The sequence below is a fragment of the Ambystoma mexicanum genome, chromosome 10 (assembly GCF_040938575.1).
Source record: "Ambystoma mexicanum isolate Mex_15411 chromosome 10, UKY_AmexF1_1, whole genome shotgun sequence".
In the NCBI taxonomy this organism is placed as follows: Eukaryota; Metazoa; Chordata; class Amphibia; order Caudata; family Ambystomatidae; genus Ambystoma; species Ambystoma mexicanum.
In genome coordinates, this window is record NC_090932.1 from 613,339,127 (window position 1) to 613,365,045 (window position 25,919).

General features: G+C 43.7%; 1 protein-coding gene across 2 annotated transcripts in view; it reads left to right on the forward strand.

Annotated features, from left to right (window-relative positions):
* Positions 1–25,919, forward strand: part of NYAP2 (neuronal tyrosine-phosphorylated phosphoinositide-3-kinase adaptor 2) — a 1,523,268-nt gene that overhangs the window by 161,003 nt on the left and 1,336,346 nt on the right. The window lies entirely within an intron of this gene.

A 25,919-nucleotide genomic window follows, 5' to 3' on the forward strand; every position in this document is an offset into this window, starting at 1 on the left:
ATGAGAAACACAACAGAATTGTACGCGAGCAAATATTCCAAAGAGGATATGTTTATCATCAATGGGTGGGTGGTGTTCTCGAGACCCACATGAGCAGTGTGTCTGCCATCCTTGCCAGGTCTATTTTTAGCACAGAGGCATATCTGTAAACTGAATTACAGATTATCTGCCTGCATGCTTTGCTGTCACATCATATCTGAACATGTCTTAAGCTCCTCGGGTTGCATTTTACGCATGTGTTTGATGCACGTGTTTAAAGCAGGCAGGGCCAGAAAAAAAGCATGTGCAGGATTGACGCACATTTACTCAAATTCTTCTTTAAATTACACGTCTTCCCTCTGCGGTTTCTACAAACATTCCTCCTCTTTCAAGTGTTGTACGGTTGCCAGGCTGCTCCCCTCCCCCACAGCTCTCTGAGACGAGCCAAGTTCGGCAGTCTGGCTGCTGTTCATTATTGGTAGTAAACAGACGCATACGAAGAGGCGGGACCTTGAGCCGTGCTGCTTTGATGCTGACTTGATGCTTGCCAGTAGACACCATTCTTAAATCGTGTGCGTCCTTTAGTTGTAAAGGGATTCTCTCATCTGCACCAACGTAGTCAGGTTTTTAAAGAGGGGAGGGCGCTGAAGCCTTTTGATCACTACCCATGTCAGGTATTAAAAGCCACCAGCACTGAAGTGGTATCTTCTACTAGTACTTCTAATCACTGGCATGCAGAAATGCTCCATACTTGAAGTGAGTTTCCATGCAGGTTTATTGCGAAAGATTTAGGGAAGAAGTATTTAGACCCCTGGGTTTACTGTTTACACATGTGGGGGTTCCACACACAAGTTATTGTGAGTCACTGAGATTTACGTTATATTATGTCACGCAATTAGGTTTAATATAGTGCCACTCGTGGAGTGTTGGTGCTCTCTCTGTACTTTGGGTCCTGAAAGGAAGATGAGTTTGGGTTTGATTAGTAGGGCCAGAGTGAGGCATGCAAGATCACTTTGCTTTTGTGTTGATAGGGGCGGAAAAGAAAAATAAATCTGGGATCTGTGTGTAAAGTAGGTTTTTGGGTATTTGTGGCAGTCTTTGGAACATGCCCTTCATGTCGATGTTCGTTCTAACATGTGTAAGCATTATTGTTCTGTGGGGCGGTGTGTGAGATAATGGGCCTCATTACAACCCTTTCAGTCCGGTTACAACGGTGCTCGTAGGCTTACTGGCATCGTTGTTACCGGACCGGCAGAGTACAAGATTGCGGGACGGTTGCCTTTCCGCCAGGTCTGACCTGGTGGGCGGATAGGCACCCGCTCGCATACTTGAACGGTAGCACCATTACGAATGGTGCCAGTGCTACCATGCTCCCAATTCCCTTTGATTTCTATGGGACTTAAATGGGAATGGGGAGTAACTTTTTCCAACGCCTGGCTTCAGGAAGGCCAGGGCTGTAATGCCCCAGTGATTCCCCATTGCCAGGCGACGGGTAAAAAGCACAACTCCGTTTTTACCGGCATGGTTACCACCAGAGTTATAATGAGGCCCAATGTCCTTGCTTTAAGTGCGGTTTTGTGTAGTGACCTGCATCATTTCCAGAATGTCTGGTTTGTGATGTGTGGCTACTCCTGTCATTGCATTTGGCCGAGTGTAATTGGTATGGTGAGATACGATGGTAACCGGAGCATGTCACAGGAAGCAGGTAAGGACCATGGGCCTCATTACGAGAACGGTGGCAGCCATGGAGCTATTAGCTCCATGGCTGCCACCGTTCCGGGCTCCATTACCGGGTTCCTGAAAAGGGGACTTACCGGGTTACTCCAAGATAGGAGGACCTGGTAAGTCCTCCATGCAGGAACCCTTCCCCATTCCCATTTGATCCCCCATAGGGCTCAGTGGGAATGGGGAGGGAGGTAATAATGGGCAGATTACATCTGGCCCATTATTGCCTCCCTCTTCCCCTCGCGGGACCCGGAAAGCACGCCTGGTTTTACCAGGCGTGCAATCCGGTTCCCGCAATGGGAAACTTATAATCGGTGCTCCCGGAATGAAGAGAGCCGGTGCTCTACCGGCCCCCTTCAATCCGGGAGCGCCAGGGTCGTAATCAGGCCCCATGTCTTTTGATGGAATGCAGTGATATATGGGACACAATAAAGGTCCAGTATATTCATTAGGAACACAATATCCTTGGAGGCAATACGAGGAGACTGAATTCAGTGTAGAGCAAAACATTGAATGGTGCAGACCACGTGCAAAAGCATTTTTCAAGAGAGGATTATCAGAATGCCTTAGAGGGTTCAATGATGACTATTTAACAGACGACTTATTTGAGCACACACAGCAATCAGAGGCACAGTTCACAGATGGAACAGGGCACACATGTGTCTGTTTCCTTTCAGGATGCACAACATTGGGTGCTGGAGTGTTTGGGGTATTAGGTTACTTAGGCCCTGGCTTGTGGCTGGGCGGTGAAGCTCTTTGTGTGACTTGTTCCTTGGGTATGGTAAACGTTATTAGATCTTATAAAAGTGCATACGGTCAGAATGACACACATATCAAAATAAAAAGGAAACCAGCAGTAGAGAGAGGAAGGAAAGCAATAGGCAGAATACTGGTAACTACCGTTAAACACAGCTCTGTGTGGAGATCCCCCCACCTAGGCAACCTGTAGAAGAAAGATACAAGCCCAGTCCATATATTGTTCACACTAGACTTTCCAATAGTTCTGCACCCCAAAGTACCTGGCGATGTAGTGTTCCTCGTCGCGGAAATCAACAACCCTTCTTGAGTGATCTCCCTTTCAGGCAGGAGTCACGGGTCGTCGAATGTCCGACGGAGAACAGGTCGAGCTACGACAGTGAAGTGGCCGCGTCATTCCTAGCGGTGCTCGTTGATGGGGAAGCGTAAACATCCTGTCAGAAAGAGGCGTGCGGGACACCTCGGTGTAGATAGTTCTGTCTGTAAAGAGTTGAAGAACTGTGGCCCAGCAAGGGCTTGAGTCGTCGGCATCTCTGTGGTCTTTGGGTGGCGGGAAACCCACCGGTGGATGCTCCTCAGCGCGTTGACAGGCCTTCTCCAGCAGGATACGGCGGCGACGATGCGGACAAGAGCATCCTTGGATCAATGAAGTTCTTAGGCAATGGGAGCACGGCGGCTCCAGTCCGCGATGGCAGTCGTCGAAAGTGGCGGACAGCAGTCCGGGCGCATCTCCTTGGAGTTCCGCAGCAGTCCCCGTATTGGGTCGGCAGCCTGTCGAAGGTCTGTCTACCAGGGATCAGCGGTGCAGGATGGTCCCTCGTAGCTCGGGAAGAGGGCGCCTTACCAGGTCTTCTGTGGGTCAGTTCTTGAAGCACAGCAGCTTTCAGATTGTGAAGGAGAGCAACAGCAATTCTTCTCTTCCAGCAGGGCTCAAATATCAAGCTTCAGTTACTCCAGTTACTTGTCGTAGTGGACTTCAGCTTCTGAACACGATTCCTAGCAGTGACAGGTCCCCAGATATACTGTTGATCTCCCATTCGTTCCGCTGGGTCACACTCAAGCATCCAATCACGACTACGGGCATTCATGCAGGCAGGCAGCCAATCAGGCACACGAGGTATTCAGGCCATTCACTTCTCTCCAGACACTTACAACAAATTATGTGTATTGGGACAAGTACCGAGCCATTCAACACTCCAAGCTGCATTCATACCGGTTTCGGGCAGGGCTGTCTCAACCATTGTGTCAAACAACAGATACTAGACAACCACAACATAGAATGTATATTCGTCACACACCCCCATTCACCCAGGTCCCAACCACAGGCGTACCCACAACATACGGTCTTTTAGAAGGCTCCAGCCAGTCTGGTCGGCACTTCCCCACACTACTATATATGGAACTTTCCACCCAACAGCCAGTCAGGGGGAAGGGACAGAGGCAGGGCTTCCCGGGACTTCGGGAAGATCAAGGTAGCAGGTGATGGAAGGCAAGAGGCCATGGGGCCATTTTTTCTCCATCAGGAATCTACTGATTCCCATGACAGGGCCTGGGCATCCCAAAATGGAGGACGCTCAGGGCACCAGTCATTTCAGCCCGTACCCTGCTCTGTGGGTCACACACAGGTACCCAAAAACATACACTAGGGGCACAGTGTTGTACCCCACCCATGGGTGCCATAAGGGTATTCCATGGGTCTGTTGACCAAACCAAAAGGGAGAGAGCTGCACCACCAGGAGTCCCACATGAACTCCTGCACGGAAAACACGACAGAACACATGATAAAAAGGCAGTAAAGGACAAGGATACGGAGGCCCTGTCCCTCCGATGCATTTCCAGCATCCCACCCTCCATGGTAAAAGCATGATGCATCTGATTGTGCACAGGTGGAACAAAAATGTCTTGGGCAACGTGCTAATTTATGGCTACAGTGTCATAGTGCTGCCAATGAAGATTCTGTAGTTCTAGACCCTTTCCGATATTTCTGGAAAACATCCCATCTCTGTCGGAAATGGGATCATTGTGATTATAAGTATTTATTTTTTGGTCAAGTTTCTTGTGGTTCCTGGTCATCTATGATATCACTTGAGTGAGACATAATGAGAAGCTGGAGTCTGTGCTGCTGTTGGCTGAACATTGTAAGATAACAAGTTAGGCCATGAAGATATAAAATCGAAGTGGCCATAGATTTGATCCATCAGATACTCCACTCTTGATGTTGCAGGCCATACTTCTGGAGAGGGATATTTGATTCACTTATAAGTAAGGTTGACTTACTCTTTACTCACTCACTCTTGACTAAGGGCCTCATCACGAGTTGGGCGGTAACGCCGGCGTTATTAGCGCCGGCGCTAATAGCCCTACCACCAAACCCCCGGCGCTCGCCGGATCACGGGTTTGGCGGAAGGGTTATTACCCATTCCCCATTGGGCCCATTTGGGAATTCCTCATTCCCCATTGGGCCCAATGGGGAAAATTTGCGCTATTACCGCCGGCGGATTTCCCGCTGGCGGTAATCGTGCCGAAAATCAGCAATTTTGCCGCAGATTTCCCCCCAGCTCAGAGCTGGGGGAACATCTGCCAAAGCCATGATCTGGCGGACCCTTAAATGCGGCGGTAATAGCGCTACTGCCGCATTTAAGGGTTACCACCAGACTCGTGATGAGGCCCGAAGTCTGGAGTAACCTCTTTGTGAACCAAACAGCCATCTCCAGCAATAATTCAATGTACTCAATTACGTCGTTATGAATCCATGATGGAATCTTCTGTTTTTTTTCTTTTTCAATTTAGAACGTTACAGACCCTGACACAGTGTTTCCAACAGAATATGGTCATGATTGCAAATTAATATTGAAGAGATTTTGTATAATGTGCTAAACTGGCTTCGCACCTTTCAGTGCAGTTTCTTTTCAAGACAAGACGAACGTTAATTGCAATATGTTTGGTAAGGTCTTAGTTCTGGACAGATGAGATGGTGGGGGAAATAAAGGATGTATACACTAGGTTGAAAAATTGACAACTAAAATTAGAGAAAAGTTTACTACCAATACATATTATGTTTACTGCGAGTATCCTTATAGCAGACAGTTGGAATTCAACAGTGTACCTTTCTAAGGACAATAGGCAATTAAAGAAAAAAGGAACCCTTAAATACTATTGTTAAAAAAGTCATTTCCAGAGAAAAATGTATATTCAAAAATAGGAGACTTTTTTGGCTGAAATAGAATAGAATTGTATTACATATTGTAAAAGTAATACAGATATATCATATTGTGTTAAACACGTAGCATAACCAGCGTATCATGAACACATATTCAGATGTCAGCTGACATAGCACATTTTCCTTCATACACATTAAGTTGATAAGTGCAATTCTATGGACTTTGCTTGCAGTTATAGAAAAGCATCTACTTTCTTGAGTTACTGAAACAGAAAACATTAGCTTTAACGGCCTATAGAATGTACGTACTTTCATGAGGCACTTGTTGGATAATACATACAGTTTACACAGAGGAGCTGAAAGTATTTGTCTCATCGATTTACATGTATTAACATGTAGAGCACTTTGCAGATTTCAAGAGAAACTTTAAAGTGTTCAATTGGAACACATATGCTTGCATACTGCAGTAGGCAAAGGATAGTAGTGCCCTAAATTACAAAACTCTCCATTTCTAAGTAACAAACCAACATTATTTAGGTCACATAGTGTGCGAGGGCTGCTATCAACTGACAGGACTGACATACCTTGCAGAGCAGCACATCACAGGTTACCGCAACCCTTGATTGCAACATGGATAGCCATTGTCTCTTATGGCTAATTGGACAGGCAGATTACTGAATTATGCCCGAATCAAGGATTGTGTAGGGTCCGAAATGCATTGACACATTACACAACTGCATGAATGAACAACTGAATAAATACAGTTTATCTCAAAAAGGTTTCTTTGGAGGATTCAATCTAACAATTGTCCACTATCATTGAATATGAACAGACATTCCTAAAGTTTTAATAAACCACTTAGTGGTTCTTAGGGTGCACAGCCCTTACCATTGGCTAGACAGCCTTGGCCCTTTTTTCTCATTTATAGTCTTGTGCCCAGTATGGAGGCACGAATCAGAGGGTGTGCACCCCACTCACACAATTTCTAATAAAAAGGAAAAGATTGGTAAACAAGGTTCTTCGAATCAATTAGAAGTAATCAAGGGTGCCCACTCGCCCACCACACAAATAAGTGCTGCTATCAACCTCGTTTGCAGCATATAATGTACATGGATGGGAGCTTTAAGACATGTTTTATTAAAGGGGCAAACATTTAGTCTAAGAAACGTTTTTAAATATGTCAAACTGCCTATGGAAATTACTTAGTAGACTCGGGCCAAAGGTCTTTCCATTTGAATAAATTATGTATGTGTTGTGACCTTGAAAAGCATGTGCAGGCATGTTATCCTTGCACGCATTTGGATTGGTGAAAGTCCATTTGTGCCTGTAAGAAGACGATTCGCTATGAGAGAAATATAGAACCCACACGCTTGAGCTTGGTCCCCATGGATCCTAACACAGTCCCCCAGGAGCTGAATTACGAGCTGTGACAGGTCTCCAGCTGAAAGGACTGGGAAGGTCAGAAGAGAATAGAATATTCTAAGATTGAAGAGAAGATTAAATGAAGCATTGAAACAATAATCTATACAACCTCCATCCATTGAAATACTTTAATACACTTCACTATATTCATTAAAAGCATACATAACTGTAATGTTATTTGCCAATGTATCACTTAAGAGATAGACATTAAACCATACAATTCCAACAGTTGCTAGGCCCTGTTGCCTACAGATATTGAAGTGTCTTCATTGAATACCTTTGGGATTGTCTTTGGTTGGATTCATTTTTAGGTGGTGTTTAATGTGTGATTAAAAGTCAAATAAAGAAACGTAAATATTCTGCCCCTAACTCACTATTTCGAGGGAGGCCCTTGGCTGACTTATTTTTTGCCCAAAAGGACATGGTTAGTATTTAGAGGAAATTTGCTTGGAAATCTGGACCTCAGAACACTCTTTTGACTTAATAAAATTATCTAACGTCTAGCAAATGACCCCTCTTGCAGCCCTAATCAGAGGTAGAAGGTACAAAGGGCACATACTGGGCAGAGTGTGAAGAAGAGTGAGCTCTGCTCTGGTTCCTCATTCTGTCATGCTACCGTATTATGCTTAGTCAGAGCTTTCCTGCATCCAGATACTAAAACAGAACTCCTGTGTGGAGCGCGGCATGAAGTGTATAGCAGAGTGTGGTTGGCTGTGGTCCATGGTGGGACTGGTGATTTGGCGGGCATCTGCTGTTGACCCAATGCCTTCATCAGTGCCAAGGAACTATTGCATCTCAGCTACAGGAAGAAGCAGACTAACGGCGGGAGAAGATTCTGAAAATAAGACAGGAGGAGCAATGAATTCTGCCTCAGCTCCCCGAACTCAGGCTAAGTTGCGCCTGATAAGTGGTTCCACACTGCTCAACAAGTTTAACCAAGCTAATAACAACCATACTGAGTTAACTGAGAGATGTGTGGCTTCATCTGCTTGCAGTGTCTTTCCACTTGGTAATGGAGAAGGAGATGCTTTGCCCCACGACTGAAAAATCACTTGTGCTGGTTTTGATGTAAGCAGGACTTCGGCTGTAGTGGCAGCTGACACAAACAGCTGTGTATCAGGCGATTGTGGGGGCCAATGCCCTCAACCTGAATATAACAACACTAGCACCATGGGTGCTTGGGAGTTTAATGAAAAAATCAACAGTGACAATTTATCAGCAGCAAGGGGATTAAATTATGCCACCACTGACAATGGCGTCATAAATCTCCCGCCTAAAACACCTGAAATTAGCAATATCTTGACATCGCTTTCAAAAGAGAGACTGGTCTGTTGCACTAAAGAACAGGAGAGCGACTCCATTGAGAGCTTGAACACAGACAATACAGATAAAACAGAGATGACGGCAAAGCTTGTACAATGTCACAGCACACCGAATGTAACACTGTCCAATGATCTGCCAAATGTAATGAATGATGAGATACAAAATTAAAACGACATATTCAATCCAAAAGCTAGTACTTGTAGCCCAGCCTTGTCTGTACCTGCCTTGAAAACACATAGTACCCCATTGTCAAAATAAACGTGCAAACCGCTTCTTAAGTAACCATTTTTTTTAACACAGGCCCAAATATGAAAATCTACAATGACACAGTTAAGAAGATTGTAGCCAAGGGCCCAATACGATCGGGTGTGGCCGGTGTGGCAAATGAAATAGCTGATTCCGTGCTACTCAAAATAAAAATGACACAAATCCTACAAACAAAAATTGCAAGAGTAGTAGATGAGTCACCGTCTTTTTATCTTCCACAAAAAATGTCACTTGGAAGTCTGAAATCTCCCTCTAGCCAGGATGACGCCCTCATTGCGAAAGAGGTTGAACAAGAAAACACTGCAAAAGTGTTGAATAAAAAGGGGAATTGCGCATTAGCATCTACCGTGATAGAAGGAATTTCGGGGATCACAGAAATAATGGAGGCAAACTCTGCCCCCTCTTGTGAGCCTCCAATAACAGGACATGTTTAAACAAGAGCAGAGAACAAGGTGCTCTGTCTATGGCATCACCTGAGGAGCGGGGTAGCCGGCCAACTAGAACAAAGCGAACAAACCTAATGGGATAGTGGGCATGGCGCGACGGCGTGAGGTGTAGTTACCTCAGAATGTAGCAATTGGTCAATTACTGCGCCTCCAAAATCAGCACAAGCAGCAAAAGACGCTCTCCTAGCAAAGTTGAATATTAACTAAAGGCAACAGAGATACAATGCTGGGAGAGGCTTGCCGGTAGCTCTGCTTCTCTAGAGTCTTCCCCTGGTTGGTCTTCATCCACTGCAAGAACGAAATTAAGGTCAAGGAATCCTCATCGAAATAATGATTACCAGGTGTCAGCAAGTAGCAGAGTAGGCACTGATGTAGCCGCTATGTCAGCATTGAATATCACATTGGCACCATTCCTCAAACTGTACGAAACATTCAATGACAATCTCAAAGATCATTTGACTATGCTGATTATGCTTCATACCAAATTCATCTTCATAGAAGGGTTTGTTACAGCTGTGCAGTGAAACAAAGACAAAAACTCAGAGCAAACTGTGCAAATGCTCCATAATTATAGAAAGCAATGACAGAAAAGAGTTAAGACTGCACAGTGAGGAGGCCAAATTTCATGAACAGACCTTACAAAAGATGGATTCGAATACTGTGAACGTGATTACTACAGAAGATGGGGAAAAGAGGTCTCAACATCTCCATGATATGGATCCAATCACTGTAATGGTGCATATTCAGCCTTTAGAGATAACATCAGTGGCATAAGCTGCCCAACCCTTGACCTACTCCAGGAACTACCCTTCTGTAATCGATTATCAAAACGGATCAACTCATCCCCAATGTTTCATCTAACAACACATTTACAGCGAGACACTATCCTATCAATGCTAGAAAGAAGAAGCTAAAACCAAGATCAAAACAATCTCTCTACAGCAAGTTATGAAACAAACAAATCTGGGCCTTGAAATCAAATGACTGAAATAAATTCTTAAGAAACTTAAAGGTTCTTCCAAGTCTGAAAGAACAACCAAGCACCAAAGGAAAAATATGTAAGCCAGCCCAGGGTGAGGTAGACTTGCTCTCAATGGCTGAGAATGACACATTAGGCTGTAACTTGGGGAGAGATACCAGGTTGGCCTACTCTCCCACTTCGTTAATGGAAATCTTAGTGAATTTATCTACTCATTCTGTTGAGGTTTATTTAGAAAGAGAAACATTTATTATCTTAGACATTTACGTGCTCGCCATAACTACTACGTGAACTCTAAATACACTCACACTACTAACCCTACTCACTATGGCATCATATGCCCTAGCCATTCCCAATGTCAACAGTAATAACTCCCAGACAAATACTATAGCCCAACACGCCTCACTCAGGACACACATCATAACCCTTTCCATGGCCTCAGGACTACCGCTGTCAGAAAGTATCAAGCTGATGACATTTTTACCCTCCCTACTTCAACAGACATCTAAACCTAATTGTACTACCTTTACTATGCCAAGCCACTCTGAGCCACTTACACCAACCCAATGGATTAAGCTCTTCGCCACTAAACCCACTCCAAACCAACCATGTCCAATGACAATCAGGAACTCCAGACTAGGTTCTAGATTTCTGACTACAAGACTAGATTTCTGACTACAAGATTAGAAAAACGCAAAATGGAACAAGCTTGCAGACACTCTCCCACAGACCATAACAAAAAATTGCTCAATAAAATAACGTCCAACTACAAAAAAAAATCATAGCTGCCAAACAAGAGTCGTACAACCTGAGAATCGCACAATCCAACTCCAGCACCAAAGAGTTGTTCACGATCATTAAAGAACTGGAAACACCTGTGCTAACCCCAGACACCTGTGTGAAGGACAAACAATGGTGCACCAGTGTCCAAAATGCCCTTAACAACAAAGTCACAAGCCTTCAAACTAAAATCAAAAATAAGAAAGACTCCTTAGCCAAACCAACCAACCGCACTAACACGACCCCGCGCCCCACACCCCAAAACCCGCTGCCCAACCCCACCCGCTTTAGCTTCTCCAAAGTCTCCACTCTCGAAGTGGAAAAAATCATTCTCAGCCTAAAACCATCTAACTGTCAGGGCGACCTTTGCCCCCCACAAATTATCAAAGATGCGGCAAGAGACCTCTCGTCATTCATCACAAGACTCATCAACGCCTCCTTCTCCTCAGGTACCGTCACCAGCAAACTCAAAGAGTCCTGGGTCCTCCCCCTTCTCAAAAAGCCTTCTCTGGACCCCTCCATTCCCACCAACTACTGACCTATTACCACCATCCCCTTCCTGCTCAAGATATTAGACAAGACAGCCTACCAACAAATTCAAAAATACCTTGAACTGAACCATCTCCTTGGTATCCGGCAATCAGGCTTTAGACCCCAACACAGGACAGAAACAACCCTCATCGACTTGAAGGCTCAAATTGACACTCTTAGAGACAACGGAAAAACGGCTTTATTGCTTCTCCTTGACCTGTCCGCGGCATTTGATGTAGTTGATCACCAAATCTTATGCAATCACCTGGATTCAGCTGCCCACTTTTCCCAAGAAGCCATAGGCTGTATCGAGTCATTCCTCCGCAACAGATCCATGCATGTCTTCTCCACCACAGCTGCCGCCGACCCCATCCCCATCACATGCGGAGTCCCCCAGGGCTCATGTGTCTCCCCCACACTGTACAACGTGTTCACGAAGCCCCTGTTTGATGATCTAGATGGTCTGGTTATCACCTACACTAATTATGCCGATGATACCCAGATCCTCATCCCATTGATGGGAGATTACAATCATGATTTGGCCTTGGTGAACAGGGTGTACCTCATCATCCAGGCATGGATGGCATCTCACAGTCTATGCCTGAATGATGACAAGACTGAACTCATTATACTTGGTTCCACCGCAAACATAACCAAATTGGACCACAACTACACTAGCTTCATTAAAGACGAGAACCCAATCAAAGTAGCTAAGGAAGTGAAAACCCTAGGAATATACATCGACTCCTCCCTCTCCTTCCACAAGCAGGTTAGCTCTATGGCATCCTCCACGGCCTACACATGTAAGCTTATAAGAGCAACCAAACCCTTCTTATCCTCCCAGAGCTGCATTACACTAGCCAGAGCCCTCGTATTATCAAAACTGGACTATTACAATGCCCTCTACGTAGGAGCTAGCAAACAGGTTACTAACAAAATACAGACGCTACAAAATAACGCTCTCTCAGAGCAGCGCTTAGCATCCCCAAGAGAGAACATATCTCCAACATTTGGAGAGCCCATAACTGGCTCAACACAACAGATGAAATCCTGCTCAAAGTAGCCTCACTAACACACACATGCCTTACCAACGCTGCCCCCCGCTACCTAGTCGATAGAATAAGTAAACACACCTCCAAAAGACCTACCAGAACCTCCAACGCTAACCTTCTCACAGTTCCCAGATTCAAACGCACAAAAATGGGTGGAAACAGCTTCCAGGTGAAAGCAGCCCAACACTGGAACTCCCTACCACCTTCTCTAAGGACACCCCAAACCTACACACACTTTAGACGCAACTACATACACTGGATAAAGAACAATGACCGCTAACTCCATCCATCCCACCTCACCGCTATCCACCTTGTAAATATGTATATTTGTAAATCGGTAAACTTTTGCCTTTTGCATGACTGCTTCAACCATCTATTATCCATTGTATTTACTGTATTTTATCTATTAAACCATTGTAATTACTGTACTGCATTATAACATGAAACCAAGCTTCGAATAACCTTGTTGCTCCTGCGCCCTCATACCCTCGGGTCCGGTGCGCAATACAAATGAATAAACTAAACTAAACTAAACCATTCTGAGTACGGAGGGCCCGGTAATTCCTCCCTCCGGGAACCCAGGCCCGGACCTTTCCCATTCCCATCTGAGCCCCCATAGGGCTCAATGGGAATGGGAGAGGGAGAAAACAACGGGCCGATTACAAGCAGCCCGTTGTTTGCTCCCTCTTCCCCTCGGGGGACCCGGTAATGACGCCTGGTTTGACCAGGCGTTCCTTACCGGGTCCCGCGACGGGAGCTTGTAACCGTGCGGAGTGGTGTTAACGAGTCCGCACCCATTAGCGGGACCCGTTAACCCATTCCGCACAGGCCATAATGAGGCCCTTGGTCTCCAAGCTTCAAATTGCCAGCAAAATGTGTTGAGGTTGCTCCCATTAGTCTCGCTTAGAATTAACGTATTTTCAAACAGAGTTGGTAGGCCAATCTTTTCAAATAGAACCCTAACATCTTTGAACCAAGGCATCTTTTCTGGCCCAGCCATTCTGCATAGACTACTAGATTCCAAAGTACATGATTTGACTTCGGATATTGAATACGCCTATGTAGTTTAAGTATGCACTTTCAATTGAGCTCTGTTGGAAAAAAATGGGGTGTGCCGTTCATGAATTTTAGCAAAACTCTCTAAAAGTTGTGCCTCTGTAAAAAGCAGTCTGTTAAATTTCAGTATACCTGTCAAATACTGCTCATTTGTTCAAATACTTTATCAGCCTGTGGTTTCTATGAAATGGTAATTGAAATGCATTCCACTAGACAGTTATATGAGCTTACAAGCTATAGCATACTGAAACCTTTACGTTTATTTAAAATACATTTTAGAATTGATACTGTGGCACTTAAGGAATGACATTCTAGACTAGTTCAAAAGAGATTTAATTAAGCAATAGGCCCGAAGCAGGGGGGGCATTGCCACTTCAGGTAATGCCTTAGGGCCCATAGTTACAGGCCCGAGCACCGTGAGGCCCTTAACGAAGATCCCGGGGCAATTACCTGAATTGGTAATGCCCCCTTGTGAGGGGCCTATTGTTACGAGAACCCCGGCTGTAAGAACGGGGTACAAAGAGCATTTTGCGATTCGGAACAGAATATTATTTTTTAAATGGCCGCCAGGGAAGGGAAAATTAAGCCTGTTTGCCCTTTCCATGCCGGCCATTGAAAACTAATGTAAAAAAGTAAACAAACAAAATGGCCACCATGGACAGGGAGAAGGCACTACAAGTAGTGATGACCTGTCGTGGATCAGGAGCGAACGTGCTGGGAACGGAAGTATTCCCAGCACGTCCGCTCCTGAAATGGACAGACAAGAAGGTAAGTGGGGTTAGGAGGGCAGGGATGGAATTCTTTGGATTGGTGGGTAGGAGGGAAGGGGTACAACACTGACCTCGATCCCGGCAGGGGCAGATGGCAGCCTCCAGCCGTGTGGTGGCTTAGAGCAGGGATTACCCATTTCTGAGCCTCCTGCCACCCCCCATCCCTCCCCGCCGGGGACAGAAAGGAAGGAACATTGTGGGGAGAGGGATTCCCAGTCGGGTAACGCCCCGGCGAGGGCCAATGAGATTGCATGTTACTAAATCTGGAGCAATGTGATCCATAATCATCATCATCATCAACCTCAGGGGAGAGTGCCAGGTGGGAACAGGATAGGCAGAGGAAGAGATGAGAGAGTGCTTTGGTTATTAAGCAATCATTGTACAAACCTAAAGCATTTTATCAGCCTAATGCATCAACATTCCAATCAGTAAAACTAAAATATGTTACCACTAAATAAAACAATATGATGCTTGAATGTCAATCCTCTAACAATAAACCAATAAACCAATCAGTTAATAAAACAACACTGTATCACTGTATCACACATATATATGAACTTAGTAAATGTGATATAATTTCGCTTCTCTTAAAGTACCTTAGTAAAAAGGGTGCAACAGTCCAACTAATACAAGGATCTTTCATTTTATAGTGTTCATTTGTAACATGCTTAGTGGTTCTAAGCACCAAATCGGTATTTGAACCTGTGATGCGCTGTGATGTCTTGCTTCCAAGACAAAACGTGTTGCCCTTGAGCTATCCTTCTTCCCAAATTCATTACCAGATCGAAGGCAGTACAGATAGTTTATTGCTTACATATTAATGCATGCTGAGGAAAACCCCCAAGTTGCAGAACCATAAAGCCCTATTAGCACATTCTTTACTTTTGTATAACGCTAAAATCCTATCAAAAGCCTTTATTCCAATAATATTTGTCACAGTTATTATTGCTCCATTTGCTTGAGACATTTTCAATACTTGATTGGTGATGTGCTCATTTCACCGACAGAGTGAATTCAGTGCAATACCAAGAATGACAAAACTGCTGCAACTATTCAACTCTTCTCCATCTACATGTACTGTTTTTAATCTATAAGTTTTCTTTGAGAATACTATTATGTTGGGTTTCTTAGAAGTTTACTACCAATATAGTTTGTATCTGCTCTAACCAAAATTGTTAAGTGTTGTTGGGGTCCATGCCAATATAACAGAGCCATCAGCATAGCTAATGATATGGGTATGCTTTTTCCAATTCTAGGCACATCAGGTGTACTTTCACTTGATATTTGTGACAACGTTTTGCAAGCGCAAACCTTAATGTACTTTGTTGTTAAAAGCAAACTCATAAGTTAATTCCCCTATTTGGACCATATTGGGCCACATCTTACTCTGGCATTGTTAGCTTATGTAATTCTGTCAATATTCGCATCAGGCCTTCTCTTTACCACACCCATAACAATTAGCTATTTACATTTTGTTGCTCCTTTGAGTTATGCATGTCCTATATTAAACACCCCAAATAAAATGTTCATTATTTTACAAAAGAATGTATCAAGTTTTTTCCATGGTTAACTTTGATTCTGCTGAACGTAGAATCTTATCGGGTTGTGGGCTGATCTACTGGCTCAACATTGTTTCACATTAGTAAACACTAAATAGTTTTTTAATTGTTGGTTACCATCCAGTACAAGTTGGATTACTTATCTTCAAAAAGTAATTAATAACTTTGTATTGGTTGCTCCAACTTATTACTACAAGGGTCCTGCCATGCATAGTCTTCACCATGTTTTTTTTTAAACTCTAAAAAAATATGTAAGATGTATAATTATATAGAAAGGTTTATTACGGCCCAAATATCCCACAAAATAGTTAATAAGTTAGCTACATAAAATATTTTACTTTCAATTTAAAATGAATACTTCTAGTACATTATAAAATACACAATCCCCTCAAAGTGGGTATGTTAGTATTATCGAAGGTTTGCAGCTATACAAAAATCCAGACGGTGATTATATTCTAAATTACATTTGTTTCAAGAAAACTATAAGCATCCTAGCTACTGTTTTAATCAATATGGGTAATTAATCTGCCATCTGAGATTTCAAATTGCCATCAGGGTGTCCTATATGTCATGACATTTCACCCACATAAAGCAACACATTGCACCATGAACTATGGAATTGCCTGCGCTTGAGCATTCATATTTTCACAAAGTTGCAACCAAAAAAAGAATGCCTTTTTCTCATAAGTGCCATAAACATCAATTATACAAGATTTCTAATTTCCCCTTATATCATGACATTTAATCCGCAAACTTGTTAACCCATGTCAGGGGGCTTGGTCAACAGTGTACACTATATAAGTGACCCCAAGCACACAGAATCAATTATATCAGTCTCACAAAATCCATTAAAATTACAACGTCAGCTTAATGAAACTCACCCGCATAGCCATTGAATGTTGTTAAGCAAACATTACATATTTTCTGTGGATGTAGTGTCTCTATATTTGTGTGTGATATTATCTGTCATGCAATACTCATTCACCTTAAAAGAGGTGAAAAAATACTGCTCTTTATATCATTGGTGATCTATCAAATACATTACAAGTTTTAAACCACATCCCCCCAATAGCAAAAGAAACTCTGTTCCCACCGTTTTGCTGTTCATGTTCTTCTGTGCACATCACCCATTCTCTGAGCTCCATCTCAGAACTCAAAATCCTTGACAGTTGGCTGGACTGTACCATGTTATTTTTGGAGGAAGCATCCATTACTCATGTGCCCTTTTTTCTGTGCTCCTTGAAATGGGGGTACCAGCTCCAGCACCCTCTTGTCATGTCATTACCCCTCAACCCTGCAGCCTCCTGTACCAACACATTGATACACGTTATGATCCAGCCACATGGCTTCTTTCCCTACTTTTTGATATTACCTCCCTGCCATAGTCCATCTTTTCTGCCCGCATCAAGAGTTGAAGAGACAGTAATAGAGACCATAGATAATTCTCAGGAATGGTGAGAAAAAGCATTAAGGATATTTTGGAGAGAGGCAATATTACTAGATACTGTGTCCACGTGTGCTAACACGTACACAGCGGTTTCAAGATTCACAATTAATTGCATGCAACAGTATAGCCTGACTTGGACAGACGCAGTTCTCCCGGTAGCAAGCACTGAGTGCTTGCTCTTTAAATCTTGCAGAAAAGGCAAACTATGACCTAATTACCTACATCTCTGCTGAAACCTAGGATCCAAGAAAATGAGTTTGTTTTTGCCCAGGATATATTGATTAAACCTACAACAAATAATTACAATCCTTTAAAACGTATTCACAAAACAGAAGTGTTAAAATAGCATGGTATGTGAGATGCAGGAAAAAGAAGACACAACAGAAGGTACTAAACCAATTGTCCTTTATACATCAATTGTACCTTAAAATGTTTCACAGTGTGGAGTGTAAGTAAGGTCTTCATTTATGATATGGCAGAAGAAGGCTCCTGCATCATTCCCCCAATCGCATCAGCAATATTGTAGGTTCCCCTAGTTCTTTCTTCCAGGCAGGAGGTATACAGGAAGCGATACCTATTCTAATGGGCCCCCACTGAGCCTTGACTGAAGTAAGAAGACCTTGTAACTCAATAGTTCATAATTAGTAAGGAATCATTTTACATGCAGTCCTCAGAAGGGTAACTCAGAACGGAAATGTATAGGGATAAACAGTGACAATGTACAACAGTACCAACAGTACGATGAGAGAAAGGAGATCACTGGGAGCAAATGTTTACTTCAATGAGAGTTTTAATGGCCTCCTGCTCGTTAGATTGCTTTTATGTAAGTGAATAATATTAGACGTGTAGATTGGAGAGGACTGTGACTAACAATTGCAGTGATTCAATTGGACTGGATTATGTTTCAAGAAGTATTTACAAAGCAAATACTTGTGCATGATATATAGAGATTATATAGGAATTTGTCAGGCATTGGGTACATATTCAAATGTAATGACTTAATGTGACATCTGTTGCCATCGTATTCCCAAGGAGGTGAGGTACTGCCTTGACATGCACTGCCTCCCATCATAGTGCAGGTATTCATATGAAAACAATCCGTCATTGCCATATTCAGATATTCTAAACTGTTCAAAGTTTTTCAGTTAAAAGCCCAGGTATTGACTCCACTGGTGGTTATTGACCTCAAATGTTAAGTCAATTGCACACTCCAATACCCTGTTATTTATACCACTGACAATGATATGATTTGTAATTACAGTCGTGATTGGTTCTGTTAAGCCTATACAGGTAGTACTGTCGGATTCCATTATGATGAATTGGCACACTACTGGTATGCTCAGTTATGCCCACATAAAACACGAAAGTAAGATATTATTATGCCAATTTAGTACAACATTGAAAGATTACATTGCGGCCCGTGAGGGCTGCCTTGCCTCATTCCAATAAGCTTAGTAACTAAAACAAGATCAAATTATGTTAACCCACATAGCATAGCAATGCTAGCTTTGCATAATGAACACATTCTACAGCCCACCATGGGACCTCCTTGCCTCCCCCAGCATGGAGAAGCCATTGTATATAACTATGAAGCATCTGCTAAGATGGTCGCCGCAAGGATGAGCAATTGCCACAGCAATGCATCATCAAACATCCAGCAAGCCGATTGGCCAAATGAGGAATGAACAGCCTGGGCACCAACAAGCCGGATGCGAAAGCTGGCTGCTTCTGAAGGCCAATTCATAAGGCAAAAGGAAGTCTCTGCCCCTCACTGCTGCCCGGTTGAGCTGTACATGCAGTCCAATCAAAAATATGCTTGTACTCATGAAAGTAAGCATGCTGTACATGTTCATACAACAGGCTCACTGGATCTGAATGCCCGGCGTAATATCCGTCTGCACTTCTGTGGCAGTATTCCACCCAGCAGCCCCTGCCGCTTCCTCCAACCTGCCTGCATTACTAACTCGCCCGCCCCACCTTGCAAAGCTCCCCTACCCCACCTTAGCAGTATGCAAGACTTTAACGCCCATCCAAACAAATAGCGAGGTGCTCCGACATGGATACCAACCTTCTGAGTATCCACATCCCACACACTGCCTTACAAAGCCTGTCCACCTCACTGCTAATGCTTTGCTCGATCATGTGCATCTGCCAGCAGCGGCATACGATTCTGCTGCTCGTCCCCATGTCCAACACCAACTCCTGGGGTTCGGATCCAACTGCTTGGCCACCCCACACCTCTGGCACCTCCCACAGATTCCATATACAGCTACCGGCTGCTCCTGTGGTCCCGTTTAATAATCAGAATATTCTGATGCTGCTGCCGCTCCTCCTAAAGCAGCAAAAGCATACACGTTCAAAGGCGTACCCTCCCCAGCCTTGCTGAACGCTGCACAAGCGCACAGTTTCTTAGCCATTTTGATCTGACTTCTCCTAAGCCCATCACTATTGCATCTTGCAGTAAGGACCCACACACTAAGGCCATCACAGCTACCTATTTTATGGCGCCCACAGTAATAAATATGCCCGCCTTGCTACAACTTCTATCCTCTATTATAGCAAGCGCCACGGTCCCATCCACAATCCAGGCTACAAATAGTAGTCTCTGCCTCAGAGAAGTCAGGGTGCCAACACAATGTCAACAAGTTGCCATTATATCTAGAAACCTTAAGCTCGGCGAACTGACATACTCTACATAACAAGATACAAGCCCACATTGGGCCACAAGCTCATAAGAAGCAGATCCCCTACCAAACAGTTTACCTGTGATTCCAGCAGCACTCAGTCCAAAATACAATCTACAAAGGATGCCTCTATTAGCAGCCAGTCCACCATTGCCACCGGTAGTAGCCAGTTCACCACTATGAATAGAAGCAGACAGGCCAGCTATGCCACTAGCAGCAGTCACACTACCAGCACCTAGCTACCCACACAAACCTTGCACCCCCACAGAATTGTCTGCCCCTTCAGTGCACCTCTCCCAGAGTAACTCCTTCCAGACAAGTCACCGATCACTATGTTGCCTCTTGTCCTGCTCCCACTGGTAGCCTTCCCCCAACCTCTCTTCAAAGGAGCCCTCATAAACACTAGAGCGATACTTGCTCAAACCCTAGATATAAATAACCTCATCACATCCCACGACTTGGATCTGCTAGTGATTACAGAAACCTGGCTTCATCAAACCTCTGGTCCAGCCTTGCCCCTAACAGTTCCTGACGGCTTCGCTATCCTTAGAAGTGACAGTCCTTATTCTAGAGGTGGAGGCATTGCCCTCATCCCTAAAGATTCCCTCTAAATAAGACCTTCCAACATCTCCATGGAGGGTAACTGCAAGCTTCTCTTGGTCAAGATATCATTCACCACCGCTGACTCCCTAACCACCCACGTTATCTATCGCCCACCTGGCCCTACCACCTCCTTCGAAGAGTACCTCCTCCACACAGTGACAGATAACATTAAGCCCGCCACCAGAACCTTCCTGTTAGGGGATCTAAACTTAGGCCTCAATGACCCCTCAGATCTCAAAACCACTTCTGTGGTGAACGCACTGTGCCATTGGATTGAGACACTGCATAACAGCCCCCACTCACAAAAAAGGCTGGACTCTGGATTGGGTAGCTGACCTAAATAGCTAGGTCACCATCTCTTCCAATTCCCCATGCCCTTGGTCAGATCATCACATCTTGACCTTCACATTCCCACTGACTAAATCGCCTACTCCTGCCCCACCCACACTGGCACATACCTGGTCCCGCAGTTCCCAGAAGATGACCAAAGACACTATCTCTCCTCATCGCACATATCTCCAACCTGAACACCTCCACTCTGTAGACCTGAGTGCCCTTGCAGACATCCACATGAATACTCTGAAAAGGGCAGTGAACACTGTAGCACCACAAGCTCCCCGTAAAGCCAAACCCACAGGACATCTCCTGGTTCACCCCTGACTGCCAGGCATTATGCACCATAAAACGCTTGGCTGTAGCTACCTGAAAAAGTCTACAGTTGACACTCTGAAAACTGTGTTCAATAAGATTTCTAGAGAACACAAACAGGCCATCATTGCAGCTAAATCTGCTGCCTACAATTCCAGAATCACCAATGCTAACTCCAACTACCAAGAAATATTCAGAATACTTAGAAAGCTGGAAACACCATCAGCCCCCCAACCACTATTACTAAAGGTGAGATGTGGTGTACGAACATTTAGAACGCTAAGCAGACAAAAATAAATTCCATACAGCAGAAAAAAGCATTGAAACAAGCATCACTCAAAACATACACTAATCCTCACCCCTGTCTCCTTCTACTTCTAGTCATTATACCCTAACTTTTCACTTTTGAGAAATCACTGAATTAGAAACCTCCAACATCTAAATGTCTAAAGCCTGCAAGATGTCAAGGGGACATCTGCCCAGCCATGATCATTAAAAACTGCTCAGAAGCCCTAGTCCCTTTTATCAATAGGTTCATCAAAGCCTCCTTTACCTTGAGCCTTGTCTCCACCAGCCTCAAAGATTCTTGGGTCCCCCATAGTAACACACTAGACCCAGCAGCACCCAACAACTACCGCCCTATTACAACAGTCCCTTTACTACTAAAGAGCCTGGATAGGGCTGCCTACAACCAAATACAACACTTTGTGGAAACCAATCACATCCTAGGAACGTGCCAATCAGGCTTCGCCCAGAACAAGGCACGGAATCGGCACTGCTCAATTCGAAAAATCAGCTTGACAACTTCAGAGACAAGAGAAAGAATGCTCTTCTCATCCTCCTCCATCTATCAGCTGCCTTTGACTTGGTGGACTATCAAATATTGAGTCACCACCACACAGCATCTGCTAACATTTCCCAGGAAGCCACAAAGTGGGATGCCCAATTTCTTGAAGGAAGATCCATTAAAGTTTTATCGGAAACTTCCAAGCGCCCCTCCACCTGCCATTCCATGTGGTGTCCCACAAGGATCATGTGTTTCGCCATAACCTTTATATTAGATTCACTAAACCCCTCTCCGACCTCCTGGTCACCATCTGCATATCATACTCCAACTATGCCGTTGACACCTAACGGCATAGTTGCATACTCCTCCCCTTGTCAGGCACCTATGACAATGTCTCCCTCACCATCAATAGTATTTAGTTGCATACTCCTCCCCTTATCAGACACCTATGACAATGTCTCCCTCACCATCAATAGTATTTACTTGACAATCCAGGGATGGATGGCCACGAACCATTTATGCCTAAACGACAACAACACAGTGATCCAACAAGCTCTTAGGATCCCATGCAGCGCTGAAGAAGCTCAACTCCCAATACACATCCTTCATTATTGAGGCTCTGGAGAATAGCTTAGGGACAATGCGCTTGTCTTGCAAGAAAGATGACACAAAGCAACACAGGTTTGATCCCCGGGCTCGCGCTTAGAAACCTTTGGGTATTAAGCGTGTTATAAAAAAAACAATTATAAAAATTAATTATAATTAATTGATGTAGTTCAGATCGCTGTCTCTGTGAAAACGCTCGGCGTACTTTTGGATGCCACACTTTCTCTCACACGACAAGTGAACTCTATTTCATCCTCAGCCATTTACACAAACAAACTGATGAATGCTGCCAGAATGAGCCTCAATCTCCTACGCTCAGTACTCAACATATCAAAAAGACATCACATCTCAGCAGTAAGACGGGAGGTCCACTGGCCCCCTATTCGCAAAAAGATTATTTTCAAAACCCTCTCTATCACATACAAATGCCTATCAAACTCAGCTCCTGCGTACCTGGCACAATAAATCGTGAGTGTTAATACCATCAGACCAAGACCGTCAGCCCACTCACACTGTCTTTCACCACCCAAATTTGAACGTGCCATAGGAGGAGGCTCAAGCTTCCCAACATTGGCAGCTAATCAATGTAATTACCTCCCACCTACCCTAAGAGCGGAGGAATCCTATTTGGCCTTCTGAGAATCTCTAAAAACGTGGCTGTTTGCCTAAAACACTGTCATCACTTAGGCATGAACTTTATATGCAAAATGTATGAACTTTAAGTATGTTTGAAATGTACTTCCTCTAACCTTCCTCGCTGTGTGTAACTGGTCCTGCAAGAGCAGCTTGATGCCCTTGGGCTTTGGTGCTTTACAAATGGAGTAATTAATTAATTAAATAATTAATTCAACCAGGCCTGATATTTGCCTCCATGAAACACAATGCCAGTTTCTAGTATACACAGTGTTTGCAGGATGACATGACACTTCTATGCACAGTTAGTACAGTACTGACAGAGTCTTTTAAGCACTGTGAACACTGAAGTACCAAATTCCATTATGCTCAGATAGTATAGTAATACCACATTTCAGTATGCGTAATTAGTATAGTAAAGTCCTAGTCATGTATGCCCAGTTAACACAAAAAGGTCAAATTCCATAGGTCCTCTAGCAATGCCAGTTTCCAGTAAAACCATATTGCACAGCAATAACAGGCTCCACTAGACCCACTTAGCGGAGCACTGTTAGATTCAATTTTTTCCAGTTATGTAATCAGTTCAAATTTCAATTTTACCCATTTAGTACAGTACAGGCAGATTGTTATTTTCCCATTTATCATAGTAAGGGCAGATTCCATAGTTTCAGTCATCGTCATCCTCATCATCATGATCATCATCATCCTTTCATGATAACTTCAGAATTATAATTCATGCATAGCACAAAGACAATTAAATGACAATCATATAAAGCATAACAATAACAACACATCTAAAAGCATGACAACACACTATTTCAAAAGAGAGAATGTTATGCCGCATTACCTATAGGTATAAATGTCAAAATGTTCTGTACTGGTTTTGAGTTCCTCTGTTAAATACGGTCCAGCTGCAAATAATATGCCTGTGTTTGTAAGGAGTAACAAGAAATAGAAGACCAGACTGCACTTCCCTAACAACATATCATGTCTCATGCAGCAGAGGTTCAAATGTCCTCCACCGAATCATAGCACATAAGGGGTAAAACAACACAAAAGGCAACAGGGACTCAAGGACTCAGGCACTGGAATTAGGCCCCTCTCCTGCCAGTGAACTCTATGTCCTGCTAATGGCAAGGATCCCAGTCTGGAAAGAGACACTCTTGTAAGAGCCTCGAGGTTTTAACTCACAATAGATAGACGGCCCCAGAAAGGGAGCTAGTGATAGAAATGTTGTCACTGTTCATTCTCTTTATTGGATTTACTGGCTACATTTATCACAGAAAGGTAACATTCTGGATTTTATTTAGTACGCTAAGGGTACACTACAGTGTGGCCAGGTATCACGGTGTGGCCAAATCACATAAGTGCATGTAGTTCAAAAGCAGAAGATTCTAGAAAGCTTGGTTTGCTTGGTAAGGGCACTTGACTTGGATTCTACTCCAACTGGCGGATCTCTCTCACCATGCATGATACTCCATTGCCACACCCAGGCACAGTAAGCATGTCTGATCACATCACTGGTTCGCACCACCACCTATTTATTTACCTGTCCTAGATTACCCTCATCCTGTTTTTTCATGATTGTGACTGTTTGGACAGCCCTTACCATCCCATGGCTATTTCCCACTCTTATCTTCCACTATGCCGTACCTCTCTCACAACCAGTGTCTGGTTTTGCATACTAATCTTGTCATCTGCCGGCATGCTTCTCCTTCTTTATTCAAGTTGGTGTTCAATCTTACTTTTTTTGCTAGTCTTGCTTATGCCTTCTTCTATTCCAAGTGACTACTCTCATCTCACACCCTCATGTCCACACAGCGCCACACTTGCAACTTATCCAACCGTAATCTTGGTCCCCTGCACTTCCATCCATCAACCCATCTATATTGGTTTACATAAGACTTGCTGTATGTGCAACAAGTCTAATTTATACTGTGATAATTTCTTCTGACTAAATCTACAGTACCTTTTTCTAGCTGAAACTTGGATTCTACCTCCAGATTATACTAGTCCTCATAGTTTGTCTAATATTGTATTCAACCATACCCTCATGCTACAGGCAAAGGTGGTGGTGCTTTACTCCTGTTCCACTTATCTTTTTTGCTTGCTTTCTCTTTTCCTCATCTCTCCTTCTTGTCATCATGCGTGTAACACTTCCCCCACACTTTTAAGCCATTCCTCTATGCTTTTCTGATCACCTATCACTTTGCTGGCCCTCTTTATTTTTTCTGTGATGACCTGGACTCTCTTCTATCCTCCATTTAACCTCTTGATTTCCTTTGCTTTCTTCTTGGTGACTTTAACCTCCATCTCTCAACACCTCATGCATCATTTCCTTTCCTTTCTGTTACTTCAATACTATAATTATTTTCAATGTTCTACTCCTCTCACTCATATTTCTTTCTCCTATATCAATCTCAGATGTTCCTCTTACCATCTCACATATTGAAATCTCATCTTTCTTTTTTCAGATCACTCTTTTTTTTTCTTTAATTTCCTTCCTCCTTCACCTTTCAAAACACTTTTTCTGAATTGTCTCATCTTTCTACTGATTCTGCTCTAATTGTTCTTATTTCAGGTATGCGTTCCATCCTTGGTATTTTACAACCCTCCAGCCCCTTTCCTCCTTCTCTTAAACATCCTCAGTCAGGTCTAGTGTTGGACCTCCTGTCCCTACATTCCTCACTTCATCATGCAGAAAGA